The sequence below is a fragment of the Bactrocera latifrons genome, unplaced genomic scaffold, assembly GCF_001853355.1.
Source record: "Bactrocera latifrons isolate USDA-ARS-PBARC rearing strain unplaced genomic scaffold, ASM185335v1 scaffold_592, whole genome shotgun sequence".
Classification (NCBI taxonomy): Eukaryota; Metazoa; Arthropoda; class Insecta; order Diptera; family Tephritidae; genus Bactrocera; species Bactrocera latifrons.
In genome coordinates, this window is record NW_017537259.1 from 38,379 (window position 1) to 49,959 (window position 11,581).

At 36.6% G+C, this 11,581-nt stretch overlaps 1 protein-coding gene across 3 annotated transcripts in view; it reads left to right on the forward strand.

Moving 5' to 3' along the window:
• Positions 1 to 10,228: 10,228 nt before the first annotated feature.
• The window catches only part of LOC108974855 (synaptosomal-associated protein 25), a gene marked incomplete at its 3' end in the record, with an annotated part of 72,495 nt that continues 71,142 nt past the window's right edge, over positions 10,229 to 11,581 (forward strand). Inside the window, 1 exon segment of one of the 3 annotated variants that reach the window (XM_018942949.1) lies at positions 10,229 to 10,517. 3 annotated transcript variants of the gene reach the window in all.

Consider the following 11,581-nt stretch of genomic DNA (forward strand, 5'->3'; position numbering starts at 1 on the left):
TCCGTACAATCTCTCTGAGTCCCAGTTACGTACTTACCAGGATGTTCTTTTGTGTTATTAGTKTGAAAGATTTCGTATAAGACGACTCCGAGGCGACAACTATGAACCTAGGAGTAAAGAGGTTACAGAAATAGTTGCAAAAAAGGATGAAAATACTTTCAAAAAGTTATCTATTCCGATAGTTTCACACACCAGAGTTGTACAAATGCTCACCACATACCATAAGAAATTTCTGACTCTTAAACAAATGTTTTTAAGGAACCCAATAGGTTTGAGCTCTAAAAGAGACGATTTTTCTCTTCTGCCGGAAAATTATTTGACATTGCTGCTTGTAAATGCATTTATTTTTCTTCTTGCACTTGTTCAAAGGAAAGAAAAGTTCCTATCAATGAACAACTATTTCTCTTGGACCAGAGTGCCAGAAGAATTGGTCGCATTGGAAGTGTTGATCTATGTGAAWCAAAAAAGATTACAAAGAAAAATGAACGTAAAGAAAATCTTTCAAAACGTCATTCAACATCAACACTTGCCAGAAAAGTATCAGCTAGAACATGTGACAATTCAGATCAGCCAGACTCTCATACAGACAACAATGTAGGTGCGTCGCACATAGATTCTCTGATGAATTTTCTCTCCATCCTCTAAAACCAAACAAAACACACTAGTATTAGAACACACTGCTTTAGCTGCCCAAAGATTTGGAGTAAGTGAAAGARCACCGACGTTGATTGTTTCATCTGATTTTCTAGATGCCAAAAAAGCAGGTTTGATAACAGAGGATCATGCTAGCTTTGTCACTGACAAATSCAAGATTAGTCGGGCAAAAAAAGTGTTGGAGTTAAGCTCCAAAACACCGAAAGTATTGACTCTGTAWATAGGCTGTATTTTGACGGCCGCAAAGACAATTTACTTACACAAGTCAGCGAAGGTGAAAAGTACTACCGCGACACTGTCAAAGAGGAACATACTTCTCTTATAGCGGAACCTGGTTGTCATTACTTTGGCCACGTCACCTCTCCTTCCGGGTCAGCTGAGGATGAGACGCAAGTTATATGGCAACATTTACAAGACAATTCAGTTGATGTGGAACATCTAGAAATTGTCGGTGCTGATGGCACCAACACGAATACAGGTTGGTAAGGTGGAATCATTCGGAAACTAGAAGAAAGAATGGGTAGGCCATTACAGTGGGTTGTTTGTCTTCTACATTTCAACGAACTTCCATTTCGTGCTCTTTTCGAACACATAGATGGTGTTTCAAAGAGTCCAAATACATTCTCTGGCGACATGAGTAAACTGCTCCCTGGTTGTGAGAAGTTGCCTGTTGTCAAATTTGAAAGTTTTCCATCCTGCCAATTACCTTCTGAGGTTATAAATCCGACCCAACTTAGCATAGACCAAGCTTATCTCTATAAAATATCAGAAGCTGTTATTTCCGGTTAATGTTTCTCAGATTTAGCGTCRATGCATCCAGGTAACATGTGCAAATCTCGCTGGCTCACCTGTGCAAATAGAATTCTGAGGTTATACATTGCAACTGACAAACCAACAAGGGAAATAAAGATTGTGGTCAAKTACATACTTAGAGTTTACTCACCTTTGTGGTTCTCAATAAGATTCAACAGTTCAATCAARRATGGCTCGCGCCATCTCTATGCTGAAATTCAAAGGTCGAGATACTTACCTGCTAAACTGCGCAAGGTTGTCAATTCATCCATTCAACAGAATGCTTTCTTTGCTCTTCCAGAAAACATTCTCCTTAGTATGATGACTGACGAACGGATAGAAGTCAGAAAGTTGGCCCTTGACCGTCTTYYGDSAGCCAGAGAAGCAGAGTCTGACACTGTAAATGGAAGGGTTAAATGTAATAAAGTGCCAAAGCTGAATTTCAAAGCTAAAAATTATTACGATATGATTAACTGGAAGACTATTACCTTGACTGTTCCACCAGTTCTTTGTTCAGTTTCTAACGAAGAACTCATAAAAGGGCTGTCGGGTGACACTGCAGAGGTWYAGAAATTTAGTGAATTCCCCTCTCACACCGTGGCAGTCGAGAGAACCGTCAAACTGGTGACAGAGGCATCTTCTAAAGTTATTGGCCCCCAATCTCGTGATAGTTTTATACGCTCTACATTGAAATCTAGGTAACAAGTGCCAAAGTTTAGTACAAAATCTGATTTTATCAATAAATTTGACTCAGATTCAGACGAAAACAAGCCTGACATATGGTTGGTTAGTTGGGTTGGGCTTGGGAGGAACCTGAAGAGCAGCCACCTCCAGATTTTAAGCGAATTTCCGAATATTCAAGGCCGGAGTTGGCGTTGAAGAAGCAATCCGATCTCAAAATAAAAAGTTGCTTTGGAATCAGGAAGTACTAAGGTAACTTTTCCGCACTATTAGAAATCCCGAATCGAAAAAGTTCGGACTCTACCCACCCTAATATGCCATATACCAGAAGGTTTTATGTAGACTAAAGTGCGAGAAGAGTGCCTTTTTAATGCGAAAGAGTGATAACTCTTTGGAAGACTCATCGGATGCCCTTATATGGTCAAAAAATTATAAAGGACTGGAAGAAATTGCCTCGAACATGGACATCAATTTYTAGATTTCCTCATCACAGCTTTACTGTTTAAAAATACAAAGTGGCTGTCACACCAACAGGAAGAGTTTTTCAAAAATGAAGTGAGGGCGAGATACTACTACAATAAAAGACAAAAATTAAAGAAACTGGTAACGTAGATTGTAGGCCATATTTAATTTTTCTAGCAACTTCCGTTTTATGAAAGGTAAAAGAAATACATATATGAAATAAAAGTACATTGTTCAAATAACTAAAACGCATTTCTCTATTTCTAATTTCAAATTCTTCAATAACTAATTATGTTCTGTTTATATCTTTCAGGGTTGTAAATAGTTTGTAGTAGTAGTTTTAGTATTAGTTATTGTTAGTTAGTACTAGTGTTTGTTACGAAGTACACGTGAGTCAAGCTATTTCTATGGTAGTTCCAAAAAATAAAATTGTATACACTTCCGAACAAATAATGCACAAGCATACAAACCAATATTGCAGCCAAATTTCATTGATAAATGCAGGCGCATATTCCACAAGAGACCTCGCTTCACTCATAAAAACAGACCCCGTAACATCTCCCCGATCATGCCTTTGCCAACAAGCGTCATTTCGCGACGATGGCAAAAGCTAAAAATCATAAATTGAACATCTTTCTGGTGTTTGTTCTAAGTGAGAGAAGTGGCAAGATAGGTGTTGTCGATTTACAATATTTGTCAATTCTAAAATATTTTTCCGTGGCTCGCAAAAATCAGCGTCGATATGTATGCAACCTCATACAAAGACATACATATTTACACTAGCTTATTGGCAAAGCTGTAACAATCGGCGATCGTTTGTTAGTTTATTTCGGCACAGCTCGGATTTACTACCAACCACACATGGCTCTATGATACAAAACAATCACGCAAATGTCACTTTGTATATTTTTTCTTCAACGCATTTCTCTTTATCCACTCTCGAGTGAGTTCAGTCGTTTTACATATACATACATCTTCCAGAGAACGTGCTCTTTTCTCAAAATAGCAGCGAGAATGTTGAATTCCTTACATTATTATATCAGCTCCGTTAACCGTCCAATCGAACTGTCATACAGAATTCAATTTTCAAATTCTCTATGTTTTAAGTTCTCTGTGTCAAGAAATATAAGGAAGGTCTGACGTCGAGAAGCTGCATTCACAAAAGACAGCCGAGCAATTGTCTACTCGACTTGCATTCTTGCCCTCTGAGAGCACTCATCAACACCTCAGTAGAAGGGAGCTGTGGAACGGCATTTTAAGCTGCAATCATTGGTTTCCGACAAATACAAAAGAATAGCTGGTGCGACGAGGAATTCCGTGTCGCGGCGGAGAGAAAACAGACTGCTTACCTCGCAACATCACGATCGCCCACAGCATCGAAACAAACTCTTGTGGAACCCTGAAGGTGATCTAGTAACCGATGCCCAGTGTGTACTATAATTATGGAGGGAACATTTCTCCAGCCTGCTGAATGGCAGTGAAAGTATAACGCCAGGAGAAGGCGAACTCGATTTCCCAACCGATGACGATGGAGCAGACATTCCATTACCCAATCATGAAGATCTTCAAATAGCAATTACTCGTCTGAAGAACAACAAGTCGGTGGAGACCGATCTATTGCCGAGCTATTATAACACGGCGGCTGTGTTCTGCCTTAGTTTGAAGGTTTAGACAAATAGAGAACCTTGTTGAGAAGAGAAGGAGAAGTGCAAAATTCTAGGTGGTTACCTTCAAAACCGGGAGAGTAGTTTCAATGTATACAAAGAGATGTACATGACTAAATTGGCTCAACTAAGTGAGGCTGTATATTAYATACTTTATAGAGTTGAGGGAAGCGAGACGCATTTGCAGACAGAAAAWGAAAGAGGCCGAAATGCGTGAGTACGAAGAGTTTGATAAGCTGGCCGACAGGGGTAATGCTCGAAAATTCTACGAAAAATGCGGCGGCTTACAGAAGATTTCAAGGCCGGAGCATACTCTTGTAGAACCCCCAAAGGTGATTTAGTCACCGATGCCCAGAGCATACTTAAATTATGGAGGGAACACTTCTCCAGCCTGCTGAATGGCAGTGAACACACAACGCCAGGAGAAGGCGAACCCGATGCCGACGATCGATGACGATGGGGCAGACGTTCCATTGCCCGACCAGGAAGAAGTTCGAATAGCAATTACCCGCCAGAAGAGTAACAAAGCGGAATGGCAGTGAAAGCCTGACACCAGAAGAGGTGGTACTCGATTTCCCAATCGATGATGATGGAACAGACAGAATTGTCGGCCGAGCTATTAAAAGACGGTGGCGAAAAATAGAACTGACAAGGAGTATGCATCACCTTCTTTGTAAAATATGGTCGGACGAAAGCATGCCTCTGCCCATTCCAAATAAAGGCAGACCCCACGATATGCGCGAGCTATCGAGGGATAAGCCTCCTCAACATAGAAAGAAAGTGTTCAAGRTGTACGGACGTGTTGATTAAGAAAAAAATAAATAAATATTAATAATAAAGCAAGAAGTAAAATAAAAACTCAATGTAATAAATTGTTAACAAACATAAAGAACAGTACATACAAATTAATAATAATAGACATAAACAAATATTGCAAAAAATCAAACAACCAATAATGAGTGCTTCGCAGCCTCACCAGCAAGGTCGTAGGCATTCCTTACATGCCTACTTTAGCTTTGTCGACTCAAGAACAACAACAACTACTGGCAATAAAAACTGTAACGGACATGATGAGTCATCGCGGCGATCAGCTGCGTTTCAAAAGAAAAGAAGCTGCAGAAAAAAATAATCGGGCAAATGTGCTGGCAGCAACCAGTCCGCGGGTACCAGCCAGCGCGCAGGCAACGAAGAAAATCAKTGACCGCTTCTTTAAGCTAAGAAGCGCTCTAAGGGCCTAGTTGTTGTAATTAAGGGTATAGAGTCCGCGATATACTCTAGTGAAGTCAAAGAAACATTGGAAGAATGCGGTTTTGGATTGTAACAGTTGTAAATATATTTAATAGAAACAAAGTATCACAGCCAATGTTTAAAACTTAATTGTTGCCAAACTCAAATCAACATAAAATAATAAAACACATCCAATAACTATTTGCTGCATAGTAGAGTAACTGTTGAGGGACCACATAAAAGAAACGGTCCGGTACACTGTACTAACTGGCAAGAATATGGGCATACTAAATCATATTGCACTATACGCAATGTTTATGTGGTATGTGGTGATCTACATCCCATAGTCCGGTCAATTTCGACAATTGAAATAAATAAAATTCCTGTAAAGCTGAATTTGTAGAGACCTTCGGTTTACCATCAAAAATAAAGTGTCAAAAGTCCCCATCGACCCCATGTGTGCTAAAGAAGTTATTCGGGGTCAAAGGTCAAAATTTTAGGTTTTTTTTATTTTTCTCAAGAATAGTTAGTTTTATCGCACTCGAAGTTGTTCAAGCACGTCGTAAMCAWWTGKTACAAACACCCCATAATGAAATTATAGCAACCTCAGAGAAAAATGCAAATCCTATTACTTCTATCGATAATAATATGCAAGGAAGCTATGCACATGTGGTGAAAGGCAACACAGTGCAAATACAACTGCCGCAAAAATCAAACTACGATTATAAATCTTACACAGTGTATGACACAATTTATGTCTACCATGCAAAACATGATCGAAGATTTAATAAAATCACCAAATCAAATGCTGCAAAATTTATTAAGTAAAAAATGAGCTTACTATATATTGGTATATTAAATGCTAACGGGGTTAACAAACATAAATTAGAAATTATCAAATTTCTGTCTGAAAATAATATAGATGTTCAGCAGCTCTGCGAACTGCACCAAGCTGTCGAAATACTTCAAAAATACTAGAAATTTTGTGATATACTTTCAAACATTTAGTTAAAGCAGACAGCACGTTATCAATAATGACAATAAATATCTCAAATTCGAAACGTTCTCCAGGTGTTTGGTTTTCAACAAAGTCGTCAAGTGTAGTAGAGCCGCTGAAATGGTTGTACTTTGTATTTCGCTTAATTCGTCGTTATGTCTGTTGCAGGTATTCTTCACAGTAGGTCAGATCTTTAACTCTTGCCTTCATATCTGAAAAAGTGGATCGCATTACTTGGACGGAGTCATATAATGATTCATAAAGGGCGTGACTGCAATACATAAAATTAAAAAGCTGCCCAAAATTTGATTTCTAGGCTAGAATACCTTAATCGTGATAAAACCACATAAAATTGCCTTTGTAGCATCACCTCGGGCCGACCACCTAGTGTCCGATACCGTTTCAAATTTGGAATTTTTGAAGTAGAATCTTTAACTGAGTTCGTAAGACGACCCCATCGATAGGTAGAAGGGGCAAAAAATTTATAGAGGTTTTCAATGAAATCGGAGAGAAGTAATACTTCTGTTTAGCAGTCTTCAGCGCACTTAGCAAACAAATTTAATGAATGCACAAGATAGGGAATGTATTCTGCATACTTATTTATTTTCTTAATTCATGGCTTGTAAGCYGATGTATTTCCCACTTATGTTGCTGGCATTATCGTAGCTTTGCCCACGACAATCTTTGATATTAATGCCACTCTTACTCACGAAAAATAGTAAACTTTGAACGAGTTGTTCAGCAATATGACCTACCATGCCCAAGAACTTAACAAATCTTTCCACTGGTCCAGATGGCAGAACATTGCGTACTATCAGAGTTAGTTAGTCTACATGCGATATATCTGGATTAGAACCCAATGAAACTGAGTAGTATTTGCATCTCTTAATTTCGCAAGTAATTTATTAAAGTATGTTTGATGCAATTAGATGCATAACGAATATGTTGAGCCATAAAACCGCCAAATTGGGCTATTAATTAACGTGACGAAATCGAGTTTTAGATTTTCAGGTGGCAGTGAAGAATAGCCTAAGCAAGGATATTTTACTTTCCGTCTGAATTAATTTTTTTTTATTGCGGTCAGTTGGAGCGCGGGGCGCGTAGCATTTGGTACTCTTGCTAGGTGGCCAATCCGGCACTGCTCTTGTACTAATATAGTTAGACGAACAGCCCATGATATTTGAGCCTAAAGTTTCTCTAACATCACATAAAACTAACTGGAAGAGGAAGAGGCATTGATGAATATATAAGATAATTTAAAGACCTAGGCGTGAATGGCAGTTAAATCGCTCCCTTTCAACTCTGCTTCAACTGAAATCTGCTGTACGAAAGTTAAAAATGCCCTTAAACGGGAAGAAGAACACAACACTGAAAATTATATAAAGAATCTGTRTCCAAATTCTAGCAAGCAAATCTCACTTTGGAGAGCCCAAAAGTCTTTCAAGCCACCAGTAGATTCCCCCATGCCTCTAAGAAGTTAAATGGTAATTGGGCAGGTTGTGATGAGAATAAGGCAAATTGCTTTGAAAATCACCTAGAAAAGGTAATTCAATCCAATTACCCAAAGAACAACTTTAAGTTGCCAACCTTGCCCAATACCGCAAACGAACGCTTGTGTTACTAGAATAATAAAAGAACTTAACCCAAAAAAGTCACCAGGACATGATAATATTACCCCAAAAATTTTGATTGAGTTACCAAATATTGCCGTAGAAGTGCTCTCTTTGCTATTCAATGCAATTCGTAATCTCGGATGCTATCCTAACGCATGGAAAAAGTCGCAGATTATCTTGATAGACAAACCTGGGAAGGACTTAACACAGCCGTCTTCAAACATACCAATCAGTTTTCTACCCTGTCTTTTAAAAATATTTGAAAAATTGTTACTACCAAAGATGACTCCTTTCCTCCACGAAAATAATATAATATGCACCAATGCGGGTTTCGTGAAAAACATATCACTATAGATCCAATAAATAGACTTACTAACGAAATAAGAAAAATACTTGAGCACAGAGAGTACTGTTCAGCTATATTTCTAGACTTGGTTCATGCGTCTGATAAGGTATAGCATGAGGGTCTTTTATGTAAGATTACAGATATTCTACCTTTAGAATTGTATAAGACATTGGAGTCTTATTTAAGAAATAGACAATGTATGGTAAAAGTGGGAGATTTCATATCTGATGAACGGCATAGAAGGGCTGGTGTACCCTAGGGCAGTATTTTAGGCCCAACACTATACATCATATATACAGCAGATCTTCCAACAGCTAACCGTGTATTAACTTCAACTTTTGCGGACGAAACWACTATAGTGCCGTAACAATTGTCACATAATAGCATCAAGAATTTTAGCCGTGCACTTAAGGTTTGCCGACGAATGGCTAGCCAACTGGCGTATAAATGTGAATGAGTAAAAGTGTAAGCATGTTACGTTTGCTTTAAGACCAAAAATGTGTCCGGCAGTAAAAATTAACAATATTTTAGTACCCCAAGCGAATGAAGTAAGTTGTATTGGTATTCACCTTGATAGAAGACTTACGTTGAGAAAACATATATCTAGTAAAATAACTTGCATGAAGATAAGAGCTGCAAATTTAAATTGGCTATTAAATGAAATTCCAAACTTAGCCTAGACAACAAAGTGCTTTTATATAATGCAGTCATAAAGCCGATTTGGATGTATGGCATTTCCTGTGGGATACAACCTGTGTAACTAATATTAATATAATATAATACAAAGGTTCCAATCAAAAATGCTTAGATCAATCACGTGTTCACCATGGTACATGCATAATGAAGATAACAGTAAAGATCTTGGTATTCCTATGGTAAGGAAAGAAGTAGAAGACAGCAGAATTAAATATATATYTAAACTYCGAGATCACCCAAAMCCTTTGGCTAATGCTTTGGTACATTCCTGCGAAAATGTTATGATGGGCGTGGCTCCGCCCAGTTTTTGCTGAAATTTCATATCTCGGGATCTGACCAACCAATTTCGACAAAATTTATTACGTAGCATTCTTCTTATCTTCTTACGTAACATTGTGAAAATGGACGAAATAAGACAACAACCACAAAACCTTATGACAAAATATTGTCAAATCCAATGAAAAGTGTTCATGCCCCTAGGTATTGAAGATATAGACCCCGGTACCTAAAATACTTCCCTTATCGGCCATATACTTACCTTAAAGATTTTCGAACTTCGGGGTGACTTTGCACCTTAAGGTATTTCCTGCGAGTTGCAAGACAATAAAATATTCGGTTGCACCCGAAATTAGACTTTTCTAACTTGTTCCAACAAACTTTATGCAAAATATGTCGGTCATTGTATGAGTATATATGTATTGTATATAAAATTGCTTGGATTACGATTCTCTGGTTAACGTTTTAAACTTTGAGGTATTTCCCAGGCTTTGAATCTTGCTAGTTGCTAGAGTATAAAATGACCTTCTATTTATTTTAAGCTACATTTATTTTTTAATTTTCAAATTACAGCTGAATAGGTTTAGGATCATTTTTTATTTTTTGTCTTATTTTGCTAATCAATTTCAGTTCCACTGAAAAGAGATACAAACATACAGGGGAAGCTAATATAAAAACGTAATAAAAATAATAATTTTGTAATGCTTTCGCAATATGCAGGTAAAAGTTGGCCCATTGGCATATTCAATTACATTCACAAAAGTTAAAAGAATATTTTTAAGATATCGGTACTTAGTTATCGTTTTCATGTGAGGTACAACCACCCCAGGAAATCGATATGAGATGTTTCTTTTTTGAAGAATTGTTAAACATTTTCCGAATACCGACTTCTAACATTAATTACTTTGATTTAGTGAGTGTGTTTCGCCAGTATCAGTTGACTTCACGTATGTATTGTTATATTTGCCTTCAACAGGGGTTAAATGTTTATAATACTCATGGTCATTAAAAGAAAAGTATAGTGAATGCAAGATATATTAATTACATGGAAAAAGTTTATTGAAACCGTTTATTTTTGCTGGGTATTGTTCTTGCATTATTTGATTAAGGTAACTACTAAGATCAAAAATTTATTCAATTATTATTAAATGATTGTATTGATTTTCCAAAAGTACACTATTAATAAGAAAAGTAGTCAAAGTTAAAGAAGGATTAACCATTTTTCAATTGCAGCACACATAAAGTTTAATAAAAGATCAAGTACGAAATACCCATATAGTAAGTGGTAAATAAATATGCTTTTAAAAATTACAAAGCATTTATGATAAAAAATATATAACCTTTGCAGTTAAGCAATATATATAAACAAATCTTAATAAAAGTTAAAGTTGATTTATTCAGTACCGTTGAGTGTCAATAAATATATGTCGGTGTCAAACACAAAAAAAAAAAAAAAATAAAAAAAAAAAAAAAAAAAAAAAAAAAAAAAACAACAACAATTGGATTTAGTTTGAAAGTTGTGTTGTGTATAAATGTTTAACTGTTTTTTTAAAAAAACCGTCTATCTAAAATAAAACAATTTCATATTATATATATATTTATAAATATGTATTGTTGTTAGAGGGTGTACCAGTCACTGAAATATGTTTTTCGATGGAAATACCACCATTGAAGCGGATCGTCAAAATTTGAAACATTTACATTTTGATATTTACTATGCCCCTTAAGTCAGTGAATATTTCGAATTTTTGTTGAACGAACACGATAAATTAGAATTCAAATTTATACTTTTACAAAATGTTGCTACAAAGAATAGTTTGGTTCCCCTAACAGTTGTTTATATCACCTAAATTAGTATTTGTATATAAATGATCAGTTAGAGAAGAGTTTAAGTCCGGGTGACGGGCGGACACGTCTGATCGGATTATTGTATACCTAATATAAAGATTTCGGAATTTCCAGTCGACTTTTTACCGCAATAATAATTTATCTTTCTGCTTTAAATGGGATGACAACCTGGTTTGGCCGTCATATATATTGCATATTAAAATCAGATCAATTTTGCCCCTATATCCCATATAACTAAAAAATATTTTCAAACTTCTGATTGACTTTATCAACAATAGTAAGCCTACATCTATTTTTTGGCCCACGCCCTATCTTCTTCTTCTTG